The sequence below is a fragment of the Trachypithecus francoisi genome, unplaced genomic scaffold (assembly GCF_009764315.1).
Source record: "Trachypithecus francoisi isolate TF-2019V2 unplaced genomic scaffold, Tfra_2.0 Lachesis_group0, whole genome shotgun sequence".
In the NCBI taxonomy this organism is placed as follows: Eukaryota; Metazoa; Chordata; class Mammalia; order Primates; family Cercopithecidae; genus Trachypithecus; species Trachypithecus francoisi.
Genome location: NW_022681453.1, coordinates 40,538,314 through 40,551,040, shown reverse-complemented (window position 1 = coordinate 40,551,040; position 12,727 = coordinate 40,538,314). Strand labels below are relative to the sequence as shown.

The window sequence follows — 12,727 nt, the reverse complement described above, 5'->3', positions numbered from 1 at the left end:
TAACTGATTTAATCTTCACCTTCAGGGTCACCACAACTATGATCTCCACTTGACAGATAACACTGAGGCTGGAGGGGTTAAATGTCTTGCTCCAGCTCCCGCAGAAGCTAAGAGCCTGTCACCTAATCCCATGAGATCTGGCTCCAGGGTTCACACTCTACACTGCCTCTCAAGTGCGGCACCTTTTCAGGATTTTAAGGGAATACGTTGCTGTGATGTTGACAGAGCTTGAGGAGAGACTGAAAGAAAGCCCTTCAGCCCCATACAGGAAGTCCCCAAAGGATAGATGGTTCTGGAAGTTACAGGTTACCAGGACAACGCACCCCCTCAGCCTGGCCACGCCCCCAGGCTCCCGCTCACTGGTTGCAAAACTCAGCTTTGCCCCTGCCCAGAGCTTTCCTTCCCGGAGCCGCTGGGGAAGCATCCGCGGCTTGTGGTGGCTGTGGTTTGGTGCCCAGGACCCACACGTCAAAGGAGCTCATTCGGAAGCAGAGGCACGCGCTTGTCCCCAGAACTCGAACTCCAGAGTCCCTCCAGTAGGTGGTACAGAGGCGAGTTTGACCCTAAACAAAACAGGGCAGGGTCTTCCTGTTTGTTTTCTTCCTCCAGCGGGGAGCAACGGCCGCTAATTGGATAGCGAAGTGACCGATTTATTATTATAAATAATAACAAATCTCTTATCCGTGCTGAGCAGAGCTGTAGGAAATCTCCGGGGCCGGGAGCAGCACAGGGGGGTATCTCGGGGTCGCTCTGAGGAGGGCCAAAGCTGCCGGCTGCCATGTTTTATTTGGCCTGCCCAGTGTTCAAAAAAATGTTTTTAAATAGATGCTGACATTTTTAAAAGGGGAAGATTATACATACACTTGTACATCTCCGACTTGTGTCAAGAAATGGGAAGATCTGGGCCCAGATCCCCATAGGTCAGCGATGAGGGGGGCCGAGCAGGGGCTGCCCTTTAGACGGTCGCAGAGCCCCAGCCACCAGCCCTGCTCACTTTTCTTACCTCTCTGGCCCCGTCGGCATTTGAGCCCGGGACCCCAGACGAAATGATGCGCTTCCTCTTAGAACCCCCGCTAATCTGAGGACAGGGCCACCCCACAGACGCCATGGCTCAGCAAGCAGACCAATGGCCAAGGAGTCTGGCAAGGGGCGCTTAGTGAATGGGTTTAATGACAGATTAAGTTGCCCATTAGGAAGCCATTAGAACACAGCGTGATGCATCACTGGGTAAACGAGAGAGGCTGAAGTCACAGACAGGTTCTTGGAGCGCTTGATCCAATTTAATTCTTCTATTTTTTTTTTAAAACCCTAGGCAGATGAGAGTGGAGGCTGTAAATCACCCTCTATGCAATGGCTCATCATAAGGGATATGGAGCAAAATTAGAGGAGGCATGAGAAGGAAAGCCGGTGATGAACAAGGCAGAGGCTGCTGCGGCGTGATTGAAGACAGGCTGGGAACGCGGGAGAAGCCACTCGAAACTGGTTTGGGCTGGAGGTCTAATTACCGCATCCCAAGTCAGAAAAGCCCACAACCCAGCCTTCTGCTCTGCCTTGGGGAGTAGGATGGGAGAATCTGTGTGCAGTAAACTTCCTGAGACAGTGCCTCATAGTGCCATCTACATGGAATGTGAAGTCAATCAGAATGTCTCTAAATCCTGGCTCTGTTGGGTTTTGGCTGTGTGACTTTGGGTAAGTTACTTAACCTCTCTTGAGTCACATTTTCCACCTGTGTTAAAGGAGGTAATCATCGCAAATGCAAAGGGTGGTGCTGAATGTCAGGGTGGGCACCCGCTAAGCGATGCTTTCTTCTGTTTAATGTTGTAAAAGATATAAATGAGATGGTCCCTAAATGAGGGTAGATTTTACTCCCCTTTAGCTCAGGTGGCACTTGTCAGGGAGATCAAGTAGGTTCTGTTCTTCCCTAGTAAAAGCAGGAAGGCTTTCCTGGGCAGGGTCCTCTGAGTGCTGGAAGAGGGGGAGGGTGTCCACTCAGAGAGGAGGCAGGAGGGCAGCCTTGCACACACTGGGCACCTCTGGGCCTCCAGCACTGGATGTCAGCTGTGCTTGTTGAATGGATGTGCTGCATTCAACCCCCACCTCTATTCTCTGCCCTTCTCTATCCTCTCTGTGCCCTGGGATGCTGATCCTGGCAATACCTCACCCAGTGTCTTTATTTGGTTTCTCCTAAAAGCAGAGCCTCAGATAAGGATGTGAGGGTAGCCTGTTTCTTGAGGAGCTTATGGTGAATGTGGAGCTCCCCATGCATGACCCCCTTCCAGGAGGGACTGATTGCCCCACTGTTGCAACTGATTGCCCCTCCTTCAAGATTTGCCTAAACTACAGAGACAGCCACGGACATGCCCTCCTGGACTGTTCACATCCTCATCTGCGTGGGGGCACAGAAGCCTGGCCATTCAGCCCATGGGAGACTCAAGACATGCTCCCAGCAACCTGCAGGGCTGCCCAAGGCTTGGCTGATCCTGCACCCCTGCATCACATCTCAGCTTCCCCCTCTGCCCAAATCTACTTCCTCCCCATTCCTTTCACAGGTATTGATTCCCTGATAAAAAACCTTGCACCCCATCTTCCATCTCAGAGTGTTCTTGCAGAGAACCCAACCTGTGGCAGAGCTGGTCTCAGGACTCGGAGTGAGGGAGCAGGGAAAGAGGACAGGAAAGCAGGGACAGTCAATTTAAGGGTATGTTGTCTGAGACAAAGATTCTGCTAGGACCTCTGGGATGAGTACAAGATGCCTGGAGACATTCACTGGGCAGTATCTGTCCATCAGCTCCCAGGCCCCAAAGAACCAGAGATGCCTGTGAGGGCTTTCACTGCCCTGCATTTCTGGATTTCACATGTGCACTGACTGAGAGGACTCCCTGTCTTCAAGGACCATCCTGAGCAGAAAGTGGGTGCACTGGAGGTGGGATGCTGTCTCGAGAGTCTGAGCTTTATGAGAAGCAGACCCAGGGGGCATGGTGTGGGGCATCCCAAAGGACCTGCTATACAGTAGGTGCCTTGGCCTTGGGGAGGAGCCCTCGGGAGTTCTGAGGGTGGGAGAAGAGGTAGCTGGGGTTAATCCTTCCCCATTCCCTCCCTGCCTCAGCACCAGGGCTCAGGCAGTAGCGCTGCCAGCTCTTCCTGGGATCAGAATCATGGCCCCGCTCCCCTTGTCCCTTCAGGCTGAGGAACATAAGGGCTTCCCATGGTTACTGGTGTCTGACTGCCTCAACCTCCCTTGCTGGTTCCTTTCTCCTGCCCACACCTTTGTCAATAGTCCCCCCACTGACGTCTCTTTGGTTGAGCAGTTGGTGGGGATGCTGACTGATAAAATGGTCTAGGCCACTGCTCACTGCTTAAAGCCATCCTTCAGAGTGACCTTCTAGGGCCCTGCAGTTCCCCCTTCTCCAACCCCTCCAGCCCCTCCAACCCTTCTCCCTCCCAGCTGGTCTGGGTTCCCTACCGCATCTACTTGCTTTTGAATCTATTTCTTGTAGATAAATGTGTGTTCTCCTCTTTCACAGCCTTACCATTTGATTTGGAGAAAGAAAAAAACCCAATTCTATAAAGCTATTAAATGTTTTCCTTTCACAACCACCAGTTTCGTATATCAGAAGCACTGCCTTTCATGCCTATTGAGTTCTCGGAAATGGGCTTCAAGTGCCTATTTCAGGAGTTGAAATCTGAACATCAGCTCTTTCTTCCTCTCTGCATTCCTGACACACAATCCTAATCCTCTCCAGTGTGATGGATCCCTCTGGCTGGGTAGAAGGGAGATCATTTAAAGGAAATGTGAAAAAGAAAAGAGTAGTATTCCATTTCAAGAGATTTTTCTCCTGACACAGTTATTTTCTTTTTTTTTTTTTTTTTTTTTGAGGCGGAGTCTCACTCTGTTGCCCAGGCTGGAGTGCAGTGGCCGGATCTCAGCTCACTGCAAGCTCCGCCTCCTGGGTTTACGCCATTCTCCTGCCTCAGCCTCCCGAGTAGCTGGGACTACAGGCGCCCGCCACGTCGCCCGGCTAGTTTTTGTATTTTTAGTAGAGACGGGGTTTCACAGTGTTCGCCAGGATGGTCTCGATCTCCTGACCTCGTGATCCGCCCGTCTCGGCCTCCCAAAGTGTTGGGATTACAGGCTTGAGCCACTGCGCCCGGCCTGACACAGTTATTTTCAACACGTGACAGGTATTGAAACTGATGAAAGATTCTTGGGTGAATACAAACTACCCCCTGCCCCTATCCCCAACACATATTCTCTAGAAATTCCAGAATGCCCAGTGAGTGGATTCATTCCACACATATTTAGTGCCTAACTACATGCCAAGGAGCTGGGTGCTAAGAACAAGAAAGTACGATTCCTGCACTCTGCCATAGAGTTTGTGATCTGTGTTGATGCATTAGAGATTAATCCAATGATTACACAAAATGTGATGTTGCAATTTTGCCTTTGCACTTGCTGTTCCCTCTGCCTGGAATGCTTGTCCCTGCAAGGTGTCTGCCCAGCTTCCTCTAGGCCTTTTCACAATCATCCCTCTTCACTCATGGCCTTCTTGGCCACTCACTCTGTCAACATTCCTGCTCTTTTTTTCTCTCTAGCGTACTTCTCTGTTTATAGACCATCTATCCCAGCATGTAAGCTTCATAAGAATACACATTTTTCTTTTCATAAAATACTTGATTGTTCTCTGCAGAGAACAAAATTCCCAGAGCAGAAAGCAATGCATGGGATATAGTAGGCGCTCAAACAATGTATATTGAATGAATAAACATGGACCACACTAAGTGCTAATGAGCATGGGCTGAGAAGGATTAGAGACAAGAGAGTTTCCAAGGGAACTGATAGGTGGGCTGATCTGAGGAAAGTTGGGAGGCATTAAGTAAGCCTAAAGGAGAGGAAAATAAATCCGTGCAGGAAACACTAGCATATGCCGGGGTGCTGGGTGAGCAGGAGCATGGTGGGCTTAAGAAACTAGAAGGAAGCCAGGTGCAGTGGCTCATGCCTGTAATCCCAACACTTTGGGAGGCTGAGGCGGGTGGATCACGAGGTCAGGAGATCGAGATTATCCTGGCTAATACGGTGAAACCCCATCTCTACTAAAAATACAAAAAAAAATTAGCCAGGCGTGTTGGCGGGCACCTGTAGTTCCAGCTGCTCGGGAGGCTGAGGCAGGAGAATGGCGGAACCCGAGAGGCGGAGCTTGCAGTGAGCCAAGATCGCACCACTGCACTCCAGCCTGGGCGACAGAGTGAGACTCCATCTCAAAAAAAAAAAAAAAAAGAGAGAAACTAGAAGGAGTTCAGTGGGATTGGAGCACAGACGATGGGAAAGATATGTGGTGAGGGATTAATAACAAAGCTGACACTTAGTACTGTCACACAGTGCTGGGAACTAGGCCAACTTTCACACAAGTCTGGGAGAAAGGTACTATACGTATTCCCATTTTACAGATGAGAAAATCAAGGCCCAGATAGTGTAGATAACTTGTACAAGTTACAAACCTAATGAGCAGCAGAATTAAAGTTCAAATGCAGGAACTTTGATCCAGAAGCCTAAGGTCTGAAATCCATACGGCTTTCAGTCTCCGGTAGGAGGACTAGGAGGGGTTGGCTCAGGTAGGGCTTTGTAGTGACATAGAATCCCAGGTTGGGGCTAGGGTAGAGCTAGCAGATATAGGCTGGGTATCTCCTGGGATGATTCTTACCGGCCTTCCAACTCCCAACTCCCCACCCCACCCCACCCCATCTCCAGAGCTGCACATGCTCTGATTGGATAGACCTTAAAAAGCTTGCTTCCATTCTAGTTAGGATGGGCAAAAGCAGTCTAAACTCCATGAAGATTTGGCCATGAACCAATAAGATCTCTTCTGAGATTAGTGTAAAGCTAGTGCCCTGTTCTCTGCAATGACAGATTATTTTAAAAAGCATTAACTAGGTCATTTGCAACGCAGTGTGAGTGGCCAAGGCTGCTGACTAGAATCCCCTTGGACTTTTAACAAATCCAGATGCCCAGGCTGCACCCTCACCAGTTACATCAGAGTCACTCGGGCAGGACCTAGGCATCAGTATTTTTTAAAGCTCCCCAGGGAAGCCCAAAGTGCAATCGAGTTTGAGAACCAACAGTTCAGTCCCCAGCTACTCAAAGGCTGGAGCAGGGATCAGGAGCATCAACATCCTTGAGAAGTCTCAGGCCCTTTCTCAGACCTACTGTTTCAGAATCTGCATTTTACTGGTTTTTTTGTTTGTTTTGTTTTTTATTTTATTTCTTCTTAAAAAGGGGGATACATGTGCAGAATATGCAGTTTTGTTATATAGGTATATGTGTGCCATGGTAGTTTGCTGCACCTGTTGACCTGCTCTCTAAGTTCCCTCCCCTCACCCTCCACCTCTCAACAGGCCCCCGTGTGTGCTGTTGCCCTCCCTGTGTCCATGTGTTCTCAATGTTCAACTCCCACTTATGAGTGAGAATATGCAGTGTTTGGTTTTCTCTTCCTGTGTTAGTTTGCTGAGGATAATGGTTTCCAGCTTCATCCATGTCCCTGCAAAGGACATGATCTCATTCCTATTTATATAACCTCATGTGGTTAGTGGCTATGGTATTGGACCGTGCAGTTCTGGAGCAGGGCTTTTCAAACTTCTGTGGATTCCGAGGTGGCCAGATCACCTGAGGTTGGGAGCTCGAGACCAGTCTGACCAACATGGAGAAACCTTATCTCTACTAAAAATAGAAAATTAGCTGGGCGTGGTGGCGCATGCCTGTAATCCCAGCTACTTGGGAGGCGAAGGCAGGAGAATCACTTGAACCCGGGAGGCAGAGGTTGCAGTGAGCCGAGATCGTGCCATTGCACTCCAGCCTGGGCAACAAGGGTGAAACTCTATCTCAAAAAAAAAAAAAAAAAAAAAATTCTGATACGGAGATTCCTATCCACACAGGTTTGAAAAGTCCTGCTCCAGAACTGCATAGTTCAATACCATAGCCACTAACCACAGGAGGTTATTTAGATTTAAATTAAATTAAAAATTCAGCTCCTCAGTTGCACTAGCTACATACATTTCAACTGCTCAATTGCCACGTGTCACTGGCTGGTGGCTACCATATTGGACAGTACAGATATAGAATAGTCTGATCATTGCCAAAAGTTTATTGGACAGTACTGCTCCAGAACATTCTGGAGTGGTGGTAATCCACCAGTCTTTCTTCCTGTGGATGCTGTAGGCATACAGACAGACAGTGCTACCCTCCCTGGATGGGACAAAATTAAGATGCATTCAACCAGGCACACAGGGGATGTATCTAGATTATTGATTTTCTGCTTATTTGAAATAAATCAGGGACATGGCCATGTCTTCCCAAGCCCTAAATAAGCGCAGTTTGTAGGGTGGTAAACAGATGAGTAGAGAAGAAAGGAGAGGAGAAATGCAAGAAGCAAGATCAATTTCAGGTGCTAGAACAGAATGCAAGAGGGTTAGCCCAGGCCCCCACACCTCCCTGTCAGTCTCAGCACTGCCTGCTAATCACAAGGCAGGAGAGCGCTTGGCAAGCAGATGTGATTGATTTGTGACTCCAGGTGCAGATATGAAAAGGGGGCATTTAGTCAGCTAAATAATAGCAAAGCTGTCGTGTGACGAGGCTGGAGGCCTAGCTTGCTTTTCTTCTGCTTTAGGGTGGAGGTGGTGGCAGAGAGTTCCACCCTTCTGCAAAACTTTGCCCATTTTCTAGGAAGGCCAAGCGAGGGTTACCCCTTGTAGATCGTTTAGTTGCGATGTATCATGGGGCTAGAGCTGAACGATATGATAATAACAAACCAGACCAGCATTAGAGAGTGATGTATACTTTTCTTGGAAAGCTGCTGTCCATGTAGACAGGCACTTTGGCAACTGACAGTAGGTGAGTTAGCGGCAGCAGTTAGCGGCAGATCATTTGCCTACTTGCACGCTACCCCTTGGGTGTGCTCCTTCCGATATACTGAGGGTCAGGGCAGCATGAAAAGAGTGAAAACTCAAAACAAGAGAATGCACCAACAAAATGTACCCTACTACACAGCAACAGGCACCATTCAGTGCTGTTTACATCTTTCCAAACTTTCAGCTTTTAGGGCTCACTAATACTTCTACATAGTAAAGCTTTTTGCATTTTGAGGTGTTTTGTGGTTGCCTTGTGGGGCTGGTCCTTATGACTGCCTCTAGAGGAAGTCAGAGTAAATTTCGCCATCCCTTTAGACGTGAATAAAGCCCAGAGTGGTTAAGTGAGTTTTCCAAAGTCACACAACTGCTCGTGAATTGAAGATGTAAAACAATCATTCCGTTATTTGTTTATTCGTAACTATTTACTGAGAACCCTACTAAGTGCCCAGCCCTGGGGATGCTTCTGTAATGTCTCTGTTTTCATGGAATTTGGAGCTTGGATTCTAAAGAGGCTGATCGAAAAAAAAAATGTAAACAAATGAAAGAACCACAAATTACAGTAAGTGCTACAAAGGGAAGACGAACTAAGAGAATGTAGAGAGAAAAACAGGGAGAGGGATGGGGCAACTTGGAGAAGTTGATTTGCAAAGGCTTCTCTGAAAAGGGCATGTTTAGGCTGAAACTTGAAGAATGAGATGTAACAAGAGCGGGAGAAGAACATTTCCGGCAGAGGGAGCTGTATAAGCAAAGGCAGAGAGTTGGAAGAGCACGTGGCCTACGTGGGCCACATAAGGAGACTGGTGTAGCTGGTGCCCATGAGAGGCAGAGAGCATGGTTTGAGCTAAGAGCATGAAAGGGCCTCCCACCTCCCTCGCCCCCAATGTATCCCTATGTCCAAGGGGAATTTTGTCTTCACCTTTCAGTTCCTCATCCTCATGGCCCTCTAATGAGGGTTGGTTCAGCCAACCCATTCCAGCACTTCGTACTGTGGTCTCAGGAGGTCTGGGAAGGGGGATGAAGAAGAGAGGCAGGTCTGCGAAGGGGGAAGGAAGAAGAATAGGGTTTCAAAGACAGAGACCCTGAAGCCTGAATGTCTGCAAAAGCTGGAGTAGAAAGTTGAGAATGAAGAACTGAAAAAGAGCAAGGGGTCAGGGGTTCTAGGGCCGTTGCCAGCCATAGAAAGAAGGCCTGTCGGTGGATGGGAGCCTCTTCCACCTCCTTCAGAGATGACTTCAGGCTTTGTCTCTATGCTTCTTCCAACAGGCTATTGCTCAAAGACTGAATGACATGGACCCCAGAGTTTATGTGAGTTACTCTAAAATATGGTAAAATCAGGGCTTCACTCCCAACTGAGAGCCTTGCAGAGTGAAGAGTTTCTCAAGAGACCATCTGATAAATGCGGGCTCCCGCACACAGAGATGTGAGCTAGAGCCATGCCACAAATAATATATATTATTTTCTTGTCCACTTAATGTCCAAAGTGTCTGGTGTAACATCTTTGGTGACCATTCCATTTGGGAATCCTAGCTTATTGGATGGAGCTGTGTGCATTGTGAGGTTGGCCTTGTTGTGTCTGAGCTTAGAAGAAGGAACAGAAGGGGTAGTAATCATTATGATAAGCACTTCTTGAGCACTCACTACATGTCAGGCACTATTCTGAGCATATTACATGCATGGGTTCTTTTAATGTGCATAACAACCCCACAAGATTAGTAGGTGCCATTTATATCCCCATTTTACAGATAAGAAAACCAGGGCACGGGGTCTCAGAGTTAGCAGGTGGCATTGCCAAGACTGGCACTCAGACAGTTTGGCTCCAGAGCTCCTGCCCTTTAGCACTGTGGAGGTGACTTGAGAGACCCCCTAAGTTCCAGCCCAACCACAAATACCACCCCCCATTGGCCATAGTACATGACTAAATGTGACAATTACTTATACAGCATTTATTAAAAGCACAGTATTGTCCTATGCACTTTACATGTAGCATCCCATGCATCTTCTTATCAACTCTTTTAGATAGGAACTGTTATTCTTTATCTTTTACAGAGGAAGAAATTGAGGGGCAAATCAGTATGTAACTTGGTGAGAGTCTCCCATTTAAATAATTGGTAAAGTTGGAATCCAAATCTAAGCATCCAACCCCAGAGCCCAAGCTCTCAACTAACCCTGATCACTTTTTCGAGTAAGGACTTTGTATCTCTCAAATGCCCCCTATTAAAATAAACCTCAGCCATGTGGGAGCAGTGTGATATTTTTTTCCTGCCCCTAAAGCATGTTGAAGATTTGGGGACAAGTTTTATTGAAACTCCCCAAGGCACTAGCTTTCACCCTTGGTGGTGATTATCTAGTGACTACAGATGTCTAATTAAATGAGTTCAGGCACACCGATCTCTTTAATTCAGTTTCTTCCAACCCCCATCTTCATTCTGCCCTTGTCTTTGAACTCCTCATGCTTTGTCTCAGTGATCTCCTCCACTACCAGCTGTTACCATCTTCTGTATTGGGACGAATCCCTGACCCACAACTTCAGCCCAGACCTGGCTCCAAATCTCCATGTCCTTCATTCCACCTGCTCTAAGACCTAGGCACCTGGATTTTCCCTAGTGTAGCTGAGGCTGGTGTGCCCCACCCAAATCCCATGGGGTCTTTTTTCTACCCCCGTTTCCAAGCCGCTGCCTGCATTGCTGCAGGTAGAGGCTCACACCTGCAACCTTCTCCTGAGGCTTGCCCTTAAGCAATGGGAGCTGCCTCACCCAGACTCGTACTCCCCACCTTCACCTGACCTCAGATACTGATAGCGTCTGTTCCAAGAATCTAGTGCACCTTCCTTGGACTAGCAATCAATACTTCCTGTACCTGGCGACAACCTCGCTGTCAAATCTTCACTCCTGCTCAGCTGCAGAGCAGCTCCTCGGCCCTTCAGAGTTCCTCTGTCTTCTGGCCTTTTTGCCTTTGCTCATTCTGCTTCTATTTGGAATGTCATCCGCCCCGCTTCCAACTGTCAACATTCTACACATCCTTTGAAGGCCAGTGACACTGCGCTTCTGCCCACGAGGCATTCCCAAATTGTGCTTGCCCTTGCAACCTGGGTTATTGCTAGTTATGCATGGGTCTCTAGTCAGCATGGTTTGTATTCTAAAAGGTCAAGAATGAATCCGATTCTCTCAAGCTATCTCTAGTTAAGGGTTCAAATGTGTACCCACCAAAGGGTATTGAAGTCCTAACCCTCAGTACCTGTGAGTATGACTTTATTTGGAAATAGGGTCATTGCAGATGTAACGAAGTTAAAATGAGGTCATTAGGGTGAGCTCTAATCCAAGAGAAGAAGAGAGACAGAAACAGACGAGCACAGAAGGAAGATGATGTGAAGACACACAGGAAGAACACAGAGGCAGAGATTGTAGTGATGATGCTCTCATGAGCCAAGGAACTCCAGGACTTCTGGCAAAACCAGAAGCTCAGAAAAAGGCATGGAGCGGATCTCCCCTAGAGTCTTCAGAAAGAGCATGGCCCAGCTGACACTCTGATTCCAGACTTCCAGCCTCCAGGAAGGAACTGCAAGAGAATAAATGTCTGTTGTTCTAAGTCACCCAGTTTGTGGTCCTTTGTCACAGCAGCCCTAGGACACTAATATATTAAGTATCTCACACAGTACCTTCCACAGAGTAAATAATGGCAAAGGCTTGTTGAATTCACGTGGGGGTGGAATATTTCTCTCACTAGCTTTTTTTTTTTTTTAAACAAGCTATTTAATGGTTATTGTAACATGCCTTGCACTATGTTGATAGAATCTCTCAGATTTCCTAAACCTTTTGTTGTTATTCCATACCTATACACTACCCAGCCCCCACTTGTATGCTTGTATGTTCCATATGTACTCTTTTCTTTTCTCTTCTCTTCTCTTTTCTTTTTCTTTTCTTTTCTTCTTTTTTTTTTTTTTTTTGGTAGAGACAGGGTCCCACTATGTTGCTCAGGCTGGTCTTGAACTCCTGGACTCAAGCAATCCTCCTTCCCTGGCTTCCCAAAGTGCTGGGATTACAGGCATAAGTTGCAGTGCCCAGCCATTCCATATATGTGATGGAGAAGAGAGCTTACACCAACCTAATAGTTACTTAATGTTGTATAATGAGTCATGGCAAAGCTTAGTGGCTTAAAACAAGAGTCATTTATTACATTTCACAGTTCCTGTGCAGTAGCTTGGCTGGGAGGTCCAGACTCTGGACTTCTCATGAGGTTGCAGTCATCTAAAGGCTTGACTGAGGCTGGAAGATCCACTTCCAAGGTGGCCCACTCACGCGACTGGCAGCTTAGTGCTGGCTATTGGCAGGAGGCCTCAGTTTCCCTGCAGAGGCTGCTTAAGTGTCATGATGGCATGCTGGTTGGCTTCCCCCAGGCTGAACCACCCAAGCAGAGAGCAAGACAGAAGCTACAAAGCCTTCATGACTTAGCTTTGAAAGTCACAAATCATCACTTCCACCATGGTATACCATCTACACAGGCTAGCCCTGATTAAATGTGGGAAGGCATGAATACCAGGAGGTGAGGATCATTGAGGTCCATCCTCATTAGTCAAGGCCATGCAATCTCAGCAGGGATAATACCATCCCAACCAGGCAAAAAAATTCATTCTTGGAAGGAATGAAAAAAAAAATTACTTTTTATGTATAAGCAAAGATATACATACTGTACATAAACAGATACAGAGTATATCTGTGGTGCTAAAGTTTCGTGGTGAAGGGAACAGACAATAAGGAAAAAAATTGTCTAAGAAATCTTGGGGGTGGCTGGGCACAGTGGCTCACACCTGTAATCCCAGCACTTTGGGAGG

At 47.5% G+C, this 12,727-nt stretch overlaps 2 long non-coding RNA genes across 2 annotated transcripts in view; one reads left to right on the top strand and one right to left on the bottom strand.

Moving 5' to 3' along the window:
* Positions 1-393: 393 nt before the first annotated feature.
* Positions 394-9,366, top strand: LOC117083133. Its single transcript, XR_004436956.1, has 3 exons — positions 394-536; positions 1,313-1,689; positions 9,163-9,366. It is a non-coding gene; the product is annotated as an uncharacterized LOC117083133 (long non-coding RNA).
* LOC117083134 overlaps positions 1,562-12,727 on the bottom strand; it is a 28,889-nt gene continuing 17,723 nt past the window's right edge. The window contains exons 5-6 of the long non-coding RNA XR_004436957.1: positions 6,203-6,213; positions 1,562-1,573 (exon numbers count right to left, since the gene is read on the bottom strand). This is a non-coding gene — a long non-coding RNA (uncharacterized LOC117083134). The remainder of the gene's footprint in view (positions 1,574-6,202; positions 6,214-12,727) is intronic.